We start from the raw sequence: 20,091 nt of genomic DNA, 5'->3' as shown, positions 1-20,091 counted from the left end.
CCCTGCTGATACTAGGTGAAAAATATTTTGGTATAGAACTGCAGAGGAGTCACTGTTTTGTGTTTGCTCTATAATTCTAAACAGTGGAAAATAGCGGGGGTGCCACATTATTCCTTCCCCATCAGATTATTCCTGGCATATTTCAGATCTTGTAATTATATCAATAATCAGGTGGTAATTAATACCAGCTCCTCACCCCAGACTCATAGTTACCACAACAACAAGAAAAGGCAAGATGTGCTTGGACTGACCTTGCTCTGATGCACTAATCAGACAATGGAGTTTCCCCAGCACCCCACCCCCCATGTAGCCACATCCCCCGCATGCCCCAAAATGCCAGCAACCTGCTCAAAATCTTGGCACCCCACCCTGTGCAGCCTGCTCTGACCAGTCCCTCCACCCCCCGTGCAGCCTGCTCCCCCAGCCCAGCCTGGGGCTGGAAGACAGTCCTTTCTCTCCCCGGCACCAGCAGCTGCAGCCCAGCTCGGGCTGCTGAGAGAGTCTGACTCTCTCCTCTCCCTGCAGCAGCCCGGCTGGAAGTCAGGACACCCCAAACTCCTCACCCCACCTACCCCCTACTTCCCCCATCACCTCACCTTCTTCCACATCCTCTCCAGGGTCCAGGAGGCACCTAATTAGTGGACTCATATCTGCGCAGCTCCACTAATTAGGTACTGTCAAGGTTCCTTCCCCACTCTGAACTCTAGGGTACAGATGTGGGGACCTGCATGAAAGACCCCCCCAAGCTTATTTCTACCAGGTTAGGGTAAAAATTCCCCAAGGCACAAAGTCTTTGCCCTTGGATTAGGTAAACGCTGCCACCACCAAGTGCTTTAACAAACAATCAGGGAAAGGACCACTTGGAGTTCCTATTTCCCCAAAATATCTCCCCAAGCCCTTCCACCCCCTTTCCTGGGGAGGCTTGAGAATAAACAAGATGAGCACAGACCAGCCTTGGATTTTTAAGACCCCAAAAAACCCAGTCAGATTCTTAAAAACAGAACTTTATTAGAAGAACAAAAAAAGATAAGAGAACAACTCTGTAAGATCAGAATGGAAGATAATCTTACAGACAGTCAGATTCAAAACATAGAGAATCCCTCTAGGCAAAACCTTAAGTTACAAAAAGATATGAAAACAGGAATACACATTTCCTCCAGCACAGCGAATTTCACAAGCCAAAACAAAGAAAACCTAACGCATTTTCTAGCTAGATTACTTACTAACTTTACAGGAGTTTGAGGGCTTGCATCCTTGATCTGTTCCCAGCAAAGGTATCACACAGACAGACAAAAGCCTTTTTCCCCCACTCCAGATTTGCAAGTATCTTGTTCCCCCATTGGTCATTGTGGGTCAGGTGCCAGCCAGGTTACCTGACCTTAACCCTTTAGAGGTAAAAGGATTTTGCCTCTGGCCAGGAGGGATTTTATAGCACTGTATACAGAAAGGTGGTTACCCTTCCCTTTATATTTATGACAGGTACGCAGCCCTTCATTCCCTCGTGCGCGGCCGTCCAGGTGCGTACCTTAAAGGGAACTATGGTTGTCACTCCTCACTAGTCAGTTAGCAAGGTAATGCAACACTCAAGTGACCAACCTTGCTCCCTCCCACATGTGTAACTCACACCTTGCACTAACATAACCTGCTCACTCCCATCTCTTCTCCCTATAACTCCGAGTCCTAGAGCTGCTGCTGTCATTAATGCACACAGGCTTTCACTCCTGTTAATGCTGGAAAGACCTAATCCAGGGACAGGACTGAACCCTTATTTTCTCATCTCATAGGACAGTCTCAGCTGAGGGGGAGGTGAGAGGGGGAACAGGTATAAAGGGAAAAGCGTTGTTGTAGCCATGTTAGTCCCAGGATATCAAAGAGAGGGATTTTTAATTGGTTCTAAATGAAATTCCCTCACCCACCTTGTCTCTGCAAGAGATCTGAAAGTGCCAGAACAAAAACAGGAAGACAGAGCTCAGAACTCTAAAGCAACCATTTTCAATCCTCTGGAAGAAACTACATTTCCCATCTGCGCACAGAGTGTTTGTATCCTATATGAGGGACCACCCCATTCCTCTCACAGCAACAAGGGGAGACTGCAGCCAGCCCCAAAGAGTCGTTCCCCACCCTGGGATGTGAAAGATCCTTGTGCCTTCAGTTCCACACTGGCGAACGGCGTTTACGAGTACTCCCTCCCCAGGGCAGCCAGGGATAATTAGTGGGTTATGGGAATTAGAAAATGAAAATTCATTAAGAACAATATTTTTGTGTTTATTATTAAATTCCCAGACACCCACCAATCCCCGTCCTCCTTCCGATGAGCTATAAATATGTGAGGGACTCAGCTCCTGATCCTGCAGTGAGTTTCTGCCCCTCCCCACATTCTCTAGCAGCACTTTTAAGAACAGGCCAGGGAAACATGTAAATACTTTGAACCAAATTCCAGAAGCTGCTGAGCATGGACAAGTTAAAATGAAACCAAGGTTCTGCCTCTCCAAGGACCCGGCCACTAGTGCAAAATTATAGACACTCCCCAGAAATCTGAAATGGCCACTTCATAACTGATAGAATGCTATTTATCTGTTGACTTCTGGGAATTATCAATAAAAGAAACAACCCAGTGAAGGTGATACCCTGAGGGAAAGATCTCATGTGTCTTTACAAATCGGTATAATCTAGTTTGGGACTTTATACACTAAAATGCTTTATTCGTAGCCCTATGGCGATTGCCTGGTGTCACTACATGGCAGAATTAAGGTTGGGTGCCTTAGCCATGAATTTCCATCCCGTAGCACAGGGGTAGGCAACCTGTGGCATGCATGCCAAGGTAGCTGATTTTCAGTGGCACTCAACACTGCCCAGGTCCTGGCCACCAGTCCGGGGGTGGGATCTGCATTAATTTTAAATTAAGCTTCTTAAACATTTTAAAAACCTTATTTACTTTAGTTATTGAATCATACAATCTCAGTGTTGGAAGGGACCTCAGGAGATTATCTTGTCCAACCCCCTGCTCAAAGGAAGACCAATCCCCAATTTTTTCCCCAGATCCCTAAACGGCCCCCTTGAGGATTGAACTCACAACCCTGGGTTTAGCAGGCCAATGCTCAAACCACTGAGTGATCCGTCCCCCCCTATATATATATATATATATATATATATATTAAAGACATATAGAAAGAGACCTTCTAAAAACGTTAAAAGGTATTATTGGCACATGAAACCTTAAATTAGAGTGAATAAATGAAGACTCGGCACACCACTTCCAAAAGGTTGCCGACCCCTGCCCTAGCATATTGCAACTGCTGTAAGTGGGTTTAGCAAAATTCATTGTGTCTATTTCTTTTTTTAATTTCAATAGAGGATATCGATATTTAATACTAAGCCCTTTTTTTAATGTTTACATTTTCAATGTTCAGAGCTGTGGGAAGTTATGGGGCTCATCGGACAACAATTATTTGATTAGAGTAAATGTTGAGATTTGAAACACCAAATCTTTTTAACTGTTGAAATAGAAATTGTAAATGTCACATGCAAAATATACAGTGTAAATATCCTTAAATCAAAACTTGACTTTGTTCAGAAGCATTTCTATGTTTTACCTAATTTTACGTGTGTGTGTGTGTGTGTGTGAAGTGAAATCAACATTTACTGCAATTTGTTAATAAAAATCCAATCCTTTCAAGCATACTTTCAAATAATTAAGTACTTTTAATTATTTCCCTTCCTGGACTGTAATGCTTGCGTTGAGGATAATTACATTGTGATGTAGCTATGGTGAGGCCAGAAGGTGAACACTCTGACACATGAGCGAGGGTGGAGGATGAGGTAACATGGAGGCTACCAGGGTTGAACATGGCCCTACAGAGGGTGGGGAGAAAACTCCCTCTCAGCCTCTCCTCTCTCCCACCTCCCAGAGTCAGTAACTCTGATAAATCATTCACTGAAATCTAAAGAGCCCCAGTATGTGAGACAGTGATTAACGCACATGCTTTAGGGGCTGCAGCGCCAACCCCCTGTCTCGACGAGGGGGATGAAGAACTGCAGTAGAAAAGGGTTAGGCTGGGAGAGGGCACAGCTGATGTGGGACTGGGAGCTGAGTTGACCAAGAGGCCAGAACTCATGGGGGTTTGGGACAAGAAATCAAGAGGACTGGGAAGAGGCACTTCTGTGTATTTTCTCCCTGTTTACAATCCTGCCATGTATTTAATATAGAAACTTTTCATTCACATTTAAACACATTGGAGCTAAGCTGCTATTTCCATTTACATTGGTACCATTTTAATTCGGTGCTTAATCAGATGCTTATGCATCACAAAGCAATCAATAATTGGTTGCTTTCATTAATTAACTTGACTGTGTGCTGTGCATTGCTTTTAAAAAAAATGACAGTGTGAGCAAGTGTCAATTTCAGGCATTAAGAAATGGAAATTAGGTGTCAGTTAATCTCTAATGCACTTATTTCAATTTTAATTTCAATTTTGAATCAGTATTAATACCATGTTGTTTAAACAGCATTAGGGTCTATTTGTATAATTGGTTGCAAGATTTCACTGGATATTGCGAACCAAAAGTCTTAACCTTTTATTTTGAGATCAGTAAATGCAATCCAGCGCACCACTCCTGAAAGTCTGCAACCCCTAGCCGGTGACATGCTCCTTAGAGAGCAAACACCTGGTGAGCCCTTTCGCCCTAAAAAGCGCTTTTGGCTCTTTGACATTGCTTCATCCACCCCACCAGAAAATGCTATAGGTAACCAGGTAATTAAAGCATACCTTCACTAGGTATAGTTCTACCAGCTATGCGCCAAAATTCAAATGGTTGTTTCTTTTATCTTTCATTCAGCTTTGCAATTATTAGATCCCATTTAAAAACTGGAACTGAAATAACAAAAGCAAGTTAAGAAGAGAGTGGCATCAGGCATAGGTGGGGGTAAAACAATAAAGGGAAAGAACTGACTATGCAAAAAGGAACATCCCAAACTATCAGAGCCCCAGATCACTGTCCAACAGAATCCACCCCAGCCAGGCACATCAAGCTGGGCCCCTGAAAAATCACCCATCCCGTCTGGCAGTGAATGCTGCGTGTTCCAGATGAAGCTATGGTGTGTGCGTCTCCTCCGCTGACATGCTGCTTTGATACTGAATGCACCACGGCCACAGGGAGCAGAGACATGGACTCCAACAAAACAGAATCCCATATACCCCTCCAACATCACATCCCCTCCCCACACTGTCTGCCATCCCTTCCCCCACCTCCACATGGCCATTCGCAGCCTATTGCTAACAGTTCCTTCCAGCCTTCAACACTTATAAATAAATAAAACACTCTGTTACAAAAGTTAGATTGTGCCAGAGAAACCCGATCTTGTTCTGTGAGGTGGTTTTCTTTTGGACAAAAGAAATGCAATAGCATCTGGATGACAGGAAGGCATATGATACAGTTCCACATGGGAAACTACTCGTTACATTGGAGAGGATGGGGATATGAGAAGTGAAAGGTCAGTAAGAAATTGGTTACAGAGGAGACTACAAGGAGTCATACTGAACGGTGAGTTGTCAGGCTGGAGGGAGGTTACTAGTGGAATTCCTCAGAGATCAGTCTTGGGGGACCAATGTTATTCAACATTTTTATTAGTGACCTTGGCACAAAAAGCGGGAGTATGACACAAAGCTGGGAGGTATTGCCAATATGGAGGAGGACCGGAATATATACAAGAAGATCTGCATGACCTTGAAATCTGCAGTAATTGAAATGGGATGAAAATTAATAGAGCAAAATTATGCACTTGGGGACTAATGACAAGAATTTTTGCAATAAGCTGGGGATTTATCAGTTGGAAGGGACAGAGAAGGAGAAAGACCTGAGAGTATTGGGTGATAACAGCATAATTATGAGCTGCCAATGTGCTGCGGCCATGACATGGGTTAATGCAGTCCTAGGATGCAGGCGAGGTATTTCCAGTAGACACAGCGAAGGGTTAATATTGTTATACAAGGCACTGATGAGACGTCATCTGAAATACTGCGGGCCATTCTGGTCTCCCATGTTTAAGAAGGATGCATTCAAAGTGGAACAGGTGCAAAGAAGGGCTACTAGGATAATCCGAGGAATGGAAAATCTGCCTTATGAGAGGAGACTCCAAGAGCTTGGCTTCTTTAACCTAGCCAAAAGAAGGCTGAGGGGAGATATGACTGCTCTCTATAAATACATCAGAAGGATAAATATCAGGGAAGGAGAGGAGTTATTTAGGTTAAGCACCAATGGCGGCACTGGAACAAATGGATATTGGCCATCAATAAGTTTTGGCTTGAACTTAGGCGAAGGTTTCTAACCATCAGAGTGAAGTTTTGGAACAGCCTCTCAAGGGAAGCAGTGGGGGCAAAAAACCTAACTGGCTTCAAGACTGAGTTTGATACATTTCTGGAGGGATTGGTATGATGGGACTGCCTAGAATGGCAGGTAGCCCATTTGCAACTGCTAACAGCAAATATCTCCAAAGGCTGGTGATGGGACACTAGATGAGCTACTACAGAGAATTCCTTCCTAGCTGTCTGGCTGCTGGGTCTTTGCCATATTTGGGATGGGAAGGAATTTTGCCCAGACTCAGACTGGCAGAGACCCTGGGTTTTTTGTTTTTTGTCTGCCTTCCTCTGTAGCATGGGGCATGGCACGGCTCATTTACAGATTTAAACAAGTGTAAATGATGGATTTTTTGGTAACTTGAAGTCTTTAAATAAATGATTTGAGGCCTTCATTAACTCAGCCCGATGGGTCTGTTCAGCACCACAATGAAGACCCTGATCTTATAGAATCATAGACTATCAGGGTTGGAAGGGACCTCAGGAGATCATCTAGTCCAACCCCCTGCTCAAAGCAGGACCAATCCCCAATTTTTGCCAACAGAGCCCTGCACGACAGGGGGCCTGACCTCAATCAGGGGCTCTGCAACTCCTGGTATTACAGGATCCCTGGTTTTGTTTAGGGTCCCTGCAGCACCTGACGAAATGTGGGGCCAGGATCTCTGTCAGGGTCTGTGCAGTGCCCAGTACAGCGGTGGGGCGCGATCTTCGCCAGGGTCCGTGCACTGCCAGGCCCAGCGGGGACACAGATCTCACTCGGGGCCTCTGAGGCGCCCAGCACAATGGAGGCAGCAGTTAAGGCCGCAGTCGGGCACTGCCTGGCACAAGGGGGGCTGTGATCTCCGTCCATGTCTCAGTTTCACCTAAAACAGAGGTCTCCCCATCTCGGGGCTCTGCCCGCCTCTGCCCGTTTCAGAAATCACTCCGGGGAACGATTCCCCCCTAAACCGGGACAAGTCACTGCAGGTAAAGTGGGGGGGACACCCCCCCCAAGGCGGAGATTTGAACTGGCCACGGGCGAAGTGGGGAGGAAACGGGGTCCGGGGGGGGGGGGGGCAGAGCCCGTCTCAGGGAGGTGGGGAAAGGGGGGGGTCGCTGCCGGGAGCGAAAGGGGGCAGGGCGGGAGCGGGGGGGGGGCAGCGATAAATCCGAGGGGATCTCAGCCCCCCCCTTTCCCTCCCCGCCCCTCGGGGGGGGGTCCCGGCTCTTCTCCCCCCCCCCCCCCCCGGCCATGTCCGGGCTGCGCCGACATTTTCCCTCCGCCCCTTTCCCCAGGTCTCCCCCCCGCCCGGCCCCACGCAGGGACCCCGGGGGGGCTGGTCCCCCCCCCCGGACACTGGGGCAGCGTCACCGCCCGGCCCCGGGGCTCGCTCCGGTACCTGGAGGCTGCAGCTCCGCAGCGGGGCGGGCGGAGCCCGGGGCGGCTCCGACGAGAGCGGGGCCCGGGCCGGGCCCGGGGGGGGGGGGGTGAATGAAGGTCTCCCCGGCACAGACCCTTCGGCCCCGCCCGGCCCCGCAGCCCCGGGGCGCAGCGGCAAGTGAGCTCTGCCTCTGCGCATGCCCGACTCTCTCCCGCGCTCTGCGCATGTCCGACTCTTTCCGCCCCCCCCCGATCTGCGCATGCCCAAAGCCAGGAGACACAAAACCCTCCTCCGGCTCCGGGAGAGGCTCCAACGGCCCCGCGCGAGCCAGGCAGAGCCGCAGCGCCGCGCGCGTTCGCAGCCCCTCTCGTCCTCCCCCCCCCGCGAAACGTCACTTCCGTTCCCGGGAGAGTCAGGAACTACATCTCCCAGCCTGCCCCGTGGGGCGCTTCCGCCCTCTCCAGCCCGGGTAAGGGAGGGCGGCAGAGGAGGATTTGGAATTAATTGAGAAACTGAAGAGTAGCAAGTCAGGGGCACCAGATGGCCTCACCCAAGAGTTCTGAAAGAACTCAGATGTGAAATTGCTGAGCTACTCACGAGGGTTGGTAACCTGCCTTTTAAATCGGCTTCTGTACCCAGTGACTGGAAGACAGCTAATGTAATGCCAATATTTAAAAAGGGCTCTAGAGGGGATCCCGGCAATTACAGACCGGTAAGTCTCACGTCAGTACCGGGCAAATTAGTTGAAGGAATGGTAAAGAATAAAATTGTCAGACACATAGAAGAACAAATTGCTGGGCAAAAGTCAACATGGTTTCTGTAAAAGGAAATCATGTCTTACTGATCTCTTAGAGCTCTTTGAAGGGAGGAACAAACATGTGGACAAGGGGGATCCAGTGGACACAGTGTACTTAGATTTCCAGAAAACATTTGAGAAGGTCCCTCACCGTAATTTAAGTTGTCATGGGATAAGAGGGAAGATCCTTTCATGGATTGAGAACTGGTTAAAAGACAGGGAGCAAAGGATAGGAATAAATGGTAAATTTTCAGAATGGAGAGGGGTAACTGGTGGTGTTCCCCAAGGGTCAGTCCTAGGACCAATCCTATTCAACTTATTCATAAATGATCTAGACAAAAGAGTAAAAAATGAGGCAATAAAGGTTGCAGATGATACTAAACTGCTCAGGATAGTTAAGACCAAAGCAGACTGTGAAGAACTTCAAAAAGATCTCACAAAACTAAGTGATTGGGCAACAAAATGGCAAATGACATTTAATGTAGATAAATGTAAAGTAATGCACATTGGGAAAAATAACCCCAACTATACATACAATTTGATGGGGGCTAATTTAGCTACAACTAATCAGGAAAAAGATCTTGGAAGTCATTGTGAATAGTTCTCTGAAGACGTCCACGCAGTGTGCAGCGGCAGTCTAAAGCAAACAGGATGTTAGGAATCGTTAACAAGGGGATAGAGAATAAGAAGGAGAATATCTTATTGCCCTTATATAAATCTATGGCATGCCCACATCTTGAATACTGTGTACAGATGTGGTCTCCTCACCTCAAAAAAGATATACTGGCATTAGAAAAGGTTCAGAGAAGGGCAACTAACATGATTAGGGGTTTGGAACGGGTCCCATATGAGGAGAGATTAAAGAGGCTAGGACTTTTCAGATTGGAAAAGAGGAGACTAAGGGAGGATATGATAGAGGTATATAAAATCATGAGTGATGTATAGAAAAGTTATTTACTTATTCCCTTAATATAAGAACTAGGGGTCACCACATGAAATTAATGGGTAGCAGGTTTAAAACAAATAAAAGGAAGTTTTCTTCACACAGTGCACAGTCAACGTGTGGAACTCCTTGCCTGAGGAGGTGGTGAAGGCTAGGACTATAACAGGGTTTAAAAGACAACTGGATAAATTCATGGAGGTTAAGTCCATTAATGGCTATTAGTCAGGATGGGTAAGGAATGGTGTCCCTAGCCTCTGTTTGTCAGAGGGTGGTAATGGACAGCAGGAGAGAGATCACTTGATTACTACCTGTTAGGTTCACTCCCTCTGGGGTACCTGGCATTGGCCACTGTCAGTAGACAGCACACTGGGCTGGATGGACCTTTGGTCTAACTGAGTACGGCCATTCTTGTGTTCTTATTAACCACTTCTCTCAGTGGTGTCGATTTTTCACGCCCCTGAGAGATGTGGCTATGTCAACATAGCTTTTGAGTGTAGACCAGCCTTTAGATGGCTTTTTGATGTGAAAGGCAATGGACTTCAGCCTTTTCCTTGACATTGATAGTTGACGATTGCAGCTTTTCTAACAGCTGGACACATCTTATGACAGATGTCATGCCTTTCCTTTGCAAATTAGAGAAGTGAGGAAGTCAGTGACCCTTACAGTCTAAGTGCGTAAAAAGTTATACAACTTGTCTCCTTGAATAGTGTGGGTTTTTTTTAAAGAAATTGGCTTTGAAGCTAAGCAAAATATGTTCTATTTGAAGTACAAAAAATTGAAATCTATACTGGGCGAATATTCTCTTATACACTCTTTCTAACACATATTCTTCCACCCCAACCTTTGGAGTGAAGTTTCCTACCAAAACTCCTTACACCACAGGGGGTAAATTAAATCAAATTAACTTTTGAAGATTAGCCATCATTTCCTGTGTGACTAACAGAACTAAAAACAAGACAACTTTCAGTTTTCCAAAATAATTCAGATCATCAAACAAACAATTAGTCTCCTACTCTTTAACCAATAACTTCACCTATAATTTCATTTTCATTTGTAACAACATATTCAAAGACCACAAATTCTTGTCATATATGTTGGTTTCTTTTACTCCCCATTGCCAACAACTGAATGTTGGCTCAAGTTTTTGCATGTCCCAACGTAGGTCCCAACCACTCCTGTGAGTTCATATATCTCTGGTTCTTCTGCTGTCTGTGTTGGTGGAAGGGGTCTCCTATGTGGGAATGTTTGCATCATGAGGAAAAAAAAAACTTTCTCTTTTCACACTTTGTTAGGATATAGATATTCATGCCTGTCTGCAAAGGCCTGTACTTTAAGAATTTCGGTGTATTCTGATCACTTGGCTAGTTAGAAGTATAAAAGAAAGCATCAAAATCATTGTCTGCCGGTGTAAGGGCCTTCTCTTACCGTGACAGTCTGAGGCCCTGTTCTTAGGCTAAGGCCTTTGGCCAAGCAGCAGAGGCAGCCATAAGCTAGGAAGCGAACAGTCACATCCTCACATTCCAAATTAGTCACACTGAAATAAGGTGCTATTGGGCTGTTAGGAATACAGTCCTGACCTGATAATGCCTATCACCTCCAGAAAAAGGGAAGTGCCTAGAAAATGTAAAAGGAAACTTAGTTTGATAGCATCCTGTCTGGCAAGAACTCACTTATCAATAGCTGGGATGTGAAATCCTCACTTCTGTATTGTTTTGTCATTACAGTTCCCACTTTGCTATTGTTTGTCTGTATAATCTCTGTCTGGTTCTGTGATTGTTTCTGTCTGCTGTATAATTAACTTTGCTGGGTGTAAACTAATTAAGGTGGTGGGATATAATTGGTTACATAATCATGTTACAATATGTTAGGATTGGTTAGTTAAATTTCAGGAAAATGATTGGTTAAGGTATAGCTAAGCCGAACTCAAGTTTTCCTATATAGTCTGCAGTCAATCAGGAAGTGAGGGGGTGGGTGTGTGTGGGGAAAATGGGAATAGGGGTAAGGAAATTGGAATCATGTTTGGCTAAGGGCAGGAATGGGAACAGGGACACAGGTGTAAGGCTCTGTGGTGTCAGAGCTGGGAAGGAGGATACTAAGGAAGGAAACTGGAATCATGCTTGCTGGAAGTTCACCCCAATAAACATTGAATTGTTTGCACCTTTGGACTTTGGGTATTGTTGCTCTCTGTTCATATGAGAAGGACCAGGGAAGTAGTGGATGAAGGAATAAGCCCCCTAACACACTTTTTAACCTTTCAAAGTAGGAGATGGTAGGAGAGAAGTGAAGTAAATGCATAAAACACAAGAGAAAACTGTCTGGTCTACACTAAAGACATTTATCAGTGTAACTTTATTGCTCAGAGATGTGAAAAAACGACACAGCTGAGCAATGTAGTTACACAGCTCTAGCCCCCTGTGTAGATACTGCTACATCAGCGGGAAAGCTTCTCCTGCCAGCATAGCCACCTGAGACAATATTGACTTCAACAATTGAACTACACTGTGATCATAGGTTTCAGAGGAACAGCCGTGTTAGTCTGTATTCGCAAAAAGAAAAGGAGTACTTGTGGCACCTTAGAGACTAACCAATTTATTTGATCATGAGCTTTCGTGAGCTACAGCTCACTTCATCAGATGTATACCATGGAAACTGCAGCAGACTTTATATACACACAGAGAATATGAAACAATACCTCCTCCCACCCCACTGTCCTGCTGGTAATAGCTTATCTAAAGTGATCAACAGGTGGGCCATTTCCAGCACAAAGCCAGGTTTTCTCACCCTCCACCCCCCCACACAAATTCACTCTCCTGCTGGTGCTAGCCCATCCAAAGTGACAACTCTTTACATAATCAAGTCGGGCTATTTCCTGCATAGATCCAGGTTTTCTCACATCCCCCCCACCCCCATACACACACAAACTCACTCTCCTGCTGGTAATAGCTCATCTAAACTGACCACTCTCCAAGTTTAAATCCAAGTTAAACCAGAACATCTGGGGGGGGGGGGTAGGAAAAAACAAGAGGGAACAGGCTACCTTGCATAATGACTTAGCCACTCCCAGTCTCTATTTAAGCCTAAATTAATAGTATCCAATTTGCAAATGAATTCCAATTCAGCAGTTTCTCGCTGGAGTCTGGATTTGAAGTTTTTTTGTTTTAAGATAGCGACCTTCATGTCTGTGATTGCGTGACCAGAGAGATTGAAGTGTTCTCCGACTGGTTTATGAATGTTATAATTCTTGACATCTGATTTGTGTCCATTTATTCTTTTACGTAGAGACTGTCCAGTTTGACCAATGTACATGGCAGAGGGGCATTGCTGGCACATGATGGCATATATCACATTGGTGGATGTGCAGGTGAACGAGCCTCTGATAGTGTGACTGATGTTATTAGGCCCTGTGATGGTGTCCTCTGAATAGATATGTGGGCACAATTGGCAACGGGCTTTGTTGCAAGGATAAGTTCCTGGGTTAGTGGTTCTGTTGTGTGGTATGTGGTTGTTGGTGAGTATTTGCTTCAGGTTGCGGGGCTGTCTGTAGGCAAGGACTGGCCTGTCTCCCAAGACTTGTGAGAGTGTTGGGTCATCCTTTAGGATAGGTTGTAGATCCTTAATAATGCGTTGGAGGGGTTTTAGTTGGGGGCTGAAGGTGACCGCTAGTGGCGTTCTGTTATTTTCTTTGTTAGGCCTGTCCTGTAGTAGGTAACTTCTGGGAACTCTTCTGGCTCTATCAATCTGTTTCTTTACTTCTGCAGGTGGGTATTGTAGTTGTAAGAAAGCTTGACAGAGATCTTGTAGGTGTTTGTCTCTGTCTGAGGGGTTGGAGCAAATGCGGTTGTATCGCAGAGCTTGGCTGTAGACGATGGATTGTGTGGTGTGGTCAGGGTGAAAGCTGGAGGCATGCAGGTAGGAATAGCGGTCAGTAGGTTTCCGGTATAGGGTGGTGTTTATGTGGCCATTGTTTATTAGCACTGTAGTGTCCAGGAAGTGGATCTCTTGTGTGGACTGGACCAGGCTGAGGTTGGTGGTGGGATGGAAATTGTTGAAATCATGGTGGAATTCCTCAAGGGCTTCTTTTCTATGGGTCCAGATGATGAAGATGTCATCAATATAGCGCAAGTAGAGTAGGGGCTTTAGGGGACGAGAGCTGAGGAAGCGTTGTTCTAAATCAGCCATAAAAATGTTGGCATACTGTGGGGCCATGCGGGTACCCATAGCATATGCACTTCCTTCAGTTAATTCGGGTTCTGCTGTTGTTCACCATTTCCAAGTGGAGATTTTAAATCACTACTGTTTCTTTCTTAGCATGTCCAGTAAATTGGAGAGTTCTCTCCTGTTGACAGAACTGCACTTGAACTGTCTCCATGTCATCATGGAGGGATGGGGAAAAATCAAAGCTGAAGTGAGAAATCATGACTTTAGCAAATGATCATTTGTCTTAACTTCTCCAATAAATCTGAGTTACATCCTATCAAACAGAACTAATATCCAACTTGGTGATCTAACAGCCTTCAGGAAAGATAGAAAGCCACATTACAGAGAGATCCGATGAAGTGAGCTGTAGCTCACGAAAGCTTATACTCAAATAAATTTGTTAGTCTCTAAGGTGCCACAAGTACTCCTTTTCTTTTTGCGAATACAGACTAACATGGCTGCTATTCTGAAACATGACAATGAAAGTGTCAAGTGAAATTCCAGAGCAGGTTACATCTGATTATTCAGAATCAGGACAAGAAATTCTCCCATCACATTATCCTCTGATCCATTCAAACGTACTTCACTTAGCACTGTCTCAATAGTCAGTTATGTTATTTACAACATTTTTAGTATTCTAGCACCCCCATAATGGGGGAAAAAACAGCCACCTTGCCGGAAGTGGCTTTACCAAGAGATGGAACCTGGGATTTAAACTCCAAATGATCACACTGTGTTTGGGATCCATTTGAATTCCCCTCCCAGGTCTTTGACACTTTCATCTCCAGTCATAGCAACTCTGATACAGGATTAAAGAAGTCAAAGCATCTCCAAGCACAGACAACAGAGAATGCTTCATCACTGAAACTTTGAGAAGTGGAGGGATAGAATGTGATGAAGATAAACTCTACATGGCTCAGACAAAAGGTAACAGTTCTGCAGTGGTGGGGAAGGAGGGAATCTCTGAGTCACCCCATCTCCTTCCAGTGTCACAGAGGATGAAATGATACTTACTTTCCTGCTCCATCTCCTCTTTATTTACATCTAATTTGAAAAGTTCCCAGTATAGGTGCTCTTCAGCAAAACCCAGAACAACGTGAGAACTGGCAATGATGATACAATTTGTATCATGGGTGACTCCAACAATAACTTTGCAATAGGAGGAATGGTATAAATGTTATGCTCCCTGGTTCCGTAAAAAAAAGGACACACTCACATTATCCATGGGACAATAGAAATATGTTAGCAACAAGAAGAAAGTCAATGGAAGTTTGGGCCCCCTACTGAATAAGGGAGGAAACCTAGTGACACAGGATGTGAAAAAAGCTAATGTACCCAATGCTTTTTTTGCCTCTGTCTTCACGAACAAGGTCAGCTCCTGACTACTGCCCTGGGCAGTACAGCATGGGGAGGAGGTGACCAGCCCTTTGTGGAGAAAGAAGTGGTTCGGGACTATTTAGAAAAGCTGGATGAGCATAAGTCCATGGGGCCGGATGCGCTGCATCTGAGAGTGCTAAAGGAGTTGGCGGATGTGACTGCAAAACCATTGGCCAATCTTTGAAAACTCATGGCAATCGGGGGAGGTCCAGGACAACTGGAAAAAGGCTAATGTAGTGCCCATCTTTAAAAAAGGGAAGGAGGAGGATCCGGGGAACTACAGGCCAGTCAACCTCACCTCAGTCCCTGGAAAAATCATGGAGCAGGTCCTCAAGGAATCCATTCTGAAGCACTTAGAGGAGAAGAAAGTGATCAGGAACAGTCAGCATGGATTCACCAAGGGCAAGTCATGCCTGACTAATCTAATTGCCTTCTGTGACGAGATAACTGGCTATGTGGATGAGGGGAAAGCAGCAGATGTGTTATTCCTTGACTTTGTATCAAAAGCTTTGCTAGTCTCCCACAGTATTCTTGCCAGCAAGTTAAAGAAGTATGGGCTGGATGAATGGACTATACGGTGGATAGAAAGCTGGCTAGATTGTCTGGCTCAACGGGTAGTGATCAATGGCTCCATGTCTAGTTGGCAGCCGGTATCAAGCGGAGTGGCCCAAGGGTTGGTCCTGGGGCTGGTTTTGTTCAATATCTTCATTAACGATCTGGAGGATGGCATGTAACCCTCCCTTACCTGGGTTTACGATCTGGAGGATGCTGTAACCAAACCCTAGTTAGTAGTTCAGCAATTTTATATTTGAGTTCTTTCAGAACTCTTGGGTGAATGCCACCTGGTCCCAGTGACTTGTTACTGTTAAGTTTATCAATTAATTCCAAAACCTCCTCTAGTGACACTTCAATCTGTGACAGTTCTTCAGATTTGTCACCTACAAAAGCCAGCTCAGGTTTGGGAATCTCTCTGACATCCTCAGCCATGAAGACTGAAGCAAAGAATTCATTTAGTTTCCCCGCAATGACTTTATCGTCTTTAAGTGCTCCTTTTGTATCTCGATCGTCCAGGGGCCCCACTGGCTGTTTAGCAGGCTTCCTGCTTCTGAGGTACATAAACATTTTATTTCCTTTTGAGTTTTTGGCTAGCTGTTCTTCAAACTCTTTTTGGCTTTTCTTATTACATTTTTACACTTAATTTGGCAGTGTTTATGCTCCTTTCTATTTACCTCACTAGGATTTGACTAGGATGTGACCTGTGCCCCAGTGTAGACAGTGTTAGTTTGTCAGAAGAATACTTCCAGTATTTGAAGGGTAGACATAGCTTTAGACAGATTGATCCCTTATGGCAGTGTTTCCCAAACTTGGGACTCCACTTGTTCGGGGAAAGCCCCTGGCGGGCCGGGCCGGTTTGTTTACCGGCCGCGTCCAGAGGATCAGCTGATTGTGGCTCCCACTGGCAGCGTTTCACAGCTCCAGGGCAATGGGGGCTGCAGGAAGGGTGGCCACCACATCCCTCGGCGTGCACAGCTTCCTGCAGCCCACATTGGCCTGGAGCGGCGAATCACGGCCAGTGGGAACCGCGATCGGCCGAACCTGCGGACGCGGCAGGTAAACTGGCCCGGCCCGCCAGGGGTTTTCCCTGAACAAGCGGCATCCCTAGTTTGGGGGAAACTGCCATAGGGTAAGCAAGTCATGACATCAATTCCGATCTTGACCATCTCCCTGTACATGAGAAAGCTACTAGTATGGAGGGCTGAGCCAGCTGTCCAATTGCCTGGTTCCTCAGCTGTAGCCACAGCTCTTAGTACCCATCCGTCCAAAGACTGAGAGAAATGGAGAGTTCCAACCGTTGTCATTTTGGTATCTTATTGTTCCTTTCTCTATTTTATGTACTGGCCTTTCTGTTATATCAAGGTGTGACTGTATAGCTCAGTGCAAGTGTGACAAAAGCTCATTGGTGCCAATTGGCAAAGGGGTCTGAGTAATTCGCAGGAAATGCCTGTCTCAGGCCTGACAAACTCACCACACCTAATACACTGATTTTATGATATTTATCCAGGAAGCATAGCAGTGAGATCTCTACCGAAAGCTTGTAGATTATTGTTACTCCTAATCACTGCGAGAGGTGTGTATGAGTCATATTTAAGGAGTAATGTAGGTACGTGGAAAATTATGCCCTTATGGTATTGTCATGAAAGTGAGTTACCCCAATCATAGGTCTTGTTGGGGACTGTCCATTCCAGTGGGAGGGAATTGTCACCCAAACCTTGCTAGCCAGTTATGCGATGTATTGCTCCATTGTGCTTCCTTTGCACCAGCCCTGAAAAGGCAGCGGAAACCTATCAAACTCTAGACATCGAAACCCTGTGGAAGTGAAAACGACAATATGATGATGAGGAGATCGTCCTTTCTGTGGATATAGACAAAAGACTGAATCAGTCTGTAACAGGGTGGAGAGAAACTCTCTGAGTCCATTCACCAAGGAGATCGCTAACGACCAGTGGTGCTTCATGAAAGGCAGGGCCCTGGCTCCTAGGGACTAGCAATCACTGCAATAGACTGTCATCTCACACTTCAATCTACTTAGATAGGAAAGGTAACTATTAAAAAGTGTCTGTTGCATTTTATGATTTCGTTTTGTTTGTAACTGTTTGTTTCCATCATTCGCATTTGTTTCGGTTTAAATCTCTCTCCCTTGTTAAATAAATTTCCCTTTGTTCGATAACTGTACTCAAGTGCTGTGTGTGATACAGAAGCAGTGGTCTACAGTAAAATTGGTAACCTTGGGTACACCATTGCTTTGGGAACAGAGGATCTGGGATTTTTCTGAGTATCTGGTGATCGGGGCTGGACCCCAGAGGGGGGCATATTGAAGGAACTCAAGGGTTAGGGTGCCTCTATTGTCAACTGGCAGGGCTGATGCAGCTCAGAGAAGGGTGCTTGAGTGCCTGACAGGCTGGGTGAGTTTGATCACATACATCCAGCTGCCCAATTCAAAAGTCCCTCTTACTAGTGGCAAGTGGCAACAAGGAGACTCTCTGTCCTCAGCACCCTGAGAAGGGTCACAGTGTGCATCTGTGTTGATCCACCTGTCAAATCCACACAGAGAAAGCACCCTATAGCATAGTTCCCCGAATCAAAATAACCTGAAAACTCTGCCCTAGGAAATCATGGAATGTGCTCTTTGACTGTGAAAACACGTAAAGAATCCAAGCGCTGGAGGGTAGGGATTGGGTCCAGAGTGAGCTAGACAGATTGAAGGGTTGGGCCAAAAGAAATCCTGAGGAGGATCAACAAGGACAAGTGCAGGGTCCTGCACTTAGGACGGAAGAATCCCATGCACTACTACAGGCTAGGGACCAACTGGCTATTGGGAAGTTCTGCAGAAAAGGACCTGGGGATTATAGTGGATGAGAAGCTGGATATGAGTCAACAGTGTGCCCTTTGCCAAGAAGGCTAACGGCATATTGGGCTGCATTAGTCAGAGTGTTTATTCCCCTCTATTCGGCACTGGTGAGGCCACATCCGAAATACTGCATCCAGCTTTGTGCCCCCCACTGCAGAAAGGATGTGGACAAATTAGAGAGAGTCCAACGGAGGGCAACAAAAATGATTAGGGCACTGAGGCATGTGTGTTATGAGGAGAGGGTGAGGGAAGAGAAGAGTGAGGGGGGATTTGTTAGCAGCCTTCAACTATCTGAGGATGGAGTTTGGCTATTCTCAGTGGTGGCAGGTGACAGAACAAGGAGTGATGGTCTCAAGTTGCAGTGGGGGAGGTCTAAGTTGGATATTGGGAAACAGGATTTCACTAGGAGGGCAGTGAAGCACTGGAATGGGTTCCCCGGGGGGGGGGGGGGGTGGAATCTCCCTCCTTAGCGGTTTTTAAGGCCCAGCTTGACAAAGCCCTGGCTGGGATGATTTAGTTGGGGTTGTTCCTGATTTGAGCAGGGGGTTGGACTAAAGAGACCTCAGGAGGTCACCCTGACCCAAACATTCTGTGATTCTACGGGTATGTCTACACTACGAAATTAGGTCGGATTTATAGAAGTCGGTTTTTTAGAAATCGTTTTTAGATAGTCGAGTGTGTGTGTCCCCACACAAAATGCTCTAGTGCATTAAGTGCATTAACTCGGCGGAGCGCTTCCACAGTACCAAGGCTAGCATCGACTTCTGGAGCGTTGCACTGTGGGTAGCTATCCCACCGTTCCCGCGGTCTCCGCCACCCATTGGAATTCTGGGTTGAGATTCCCAATGCCTAATGGGGCAAAAACATTGTCGCGGGTGGTTCTGGGTACATGTCGTCAGGCCCACCCTCCCGCCCTCCATGAAAGCAACGGCAGACAATCGTTTCGCACCTTTTTTCCTGAGTTACCTGCGCAGACTCCACACCGCGGCAAGCATGGAGCCCGCTCAGCTCACCGTCACCCTACATCTCCTGGGCGCTGGCAGACGCGGGACTGCATTGCTACACAGCAGCAGCTCATTGCCTTGTGGCAGCAGACGGTGCAATAGGTCTGATAACCATCCTCATCGTGTCCGAGGTTCTCCTGGCCACCTCGGTAAGGTCGGTCAGGAGCGCCTGGGCAGACATGGGCGCAGGGACTGAAATAGGAGTGACTCGACCAGGTCATTCTCTTTAGTCCTGCCGGCAGGCGTATTGCACCGTCTTCTGCCGAGCAGCCAGGAGATGAGGATGGCTAGCAGTCCTTCTGCACCGTCTGCTGCCAGCCAAAGATGTAAAAGATAGATGGAGTGGATCAAAACAAGAAATAGACCAGATTTGTTTTGTATTCATTTGCTCCCCCCTCCCTCCCTCCGTGAAATCAGTGGCCGACAATCATTTCAGTGAGGTCTGTCAGGGGCACCTTGAAAAGTTTTGTGGAGATTCAGTCCTGCTTGGAATATGAGGGGGCGGGATAGCTCAGTGGGTTGAGCATTGGTCTGCTAAACCCAGGGTTTTGAGTTCAATCCTTGAGGGGGCCATTCTGTGTGACAGTTGTTTTTGTTTCCCCTTGATGAAAGCCACCCCCTTTGATTTTAATTCCCTGTAAGCCAACCCTG

The 20,091-nt window shown here is 46.2% G+C and overlaps 2 protein-coding genes across 6 annotated transcripts in view; both read right to left on the bottom strand.

Moving 5' to 3' along the window:
- LOC125629208 (uncharacterized) overlaps positions 1-7,921 on the bottom strand; it is a 333,186-nt gene extending 325,265 nt beyond the window's left edge. For 4 of the 5 annotated variants that reach the window (XM_075124120.1, XM_075124122.1, XM_075124121.1 and 1 more), the window contains exon 1: positions 7,733-7,920. The gene's annotated coding sequence lies outside the window, so the exon portion shown is untranslated. Of the gene's footprint in view, positions 1-7,732 lie in introns of all 5 variants that reach the window. The other variant, XM_075124119.1, reaches the window with a different exon arrangement.
- LOC125629204 (uncharacterized) overlaps positions 1-20,091 on the bottom strand; it is a 570,105-nt gene that overhangs the window by 163,064 nt on the left and 386,950 nt on the right. The gene's annotated exons all lie outside the window — the stretch shown is intronic.

This window comes from Caretta caretta, chromosome 28, assembly GCF_965140235.1.
Source record: "Caretta caretta isolate rCarCar2 chromosome 28, rCarCar1.hap1, whole genome shotgun sequence".
Classification (NCBI taxonomy): domain Eukaryota; kingdom Metazoa; phylum Chordata; order Testudines; family Cheloniidae; genus Caretta; species Caretta caretta.
Note: the sequence above shows the minus strand (reverse complement) of the source record. Positions and strands in the feature narration are given on the sequence as shown.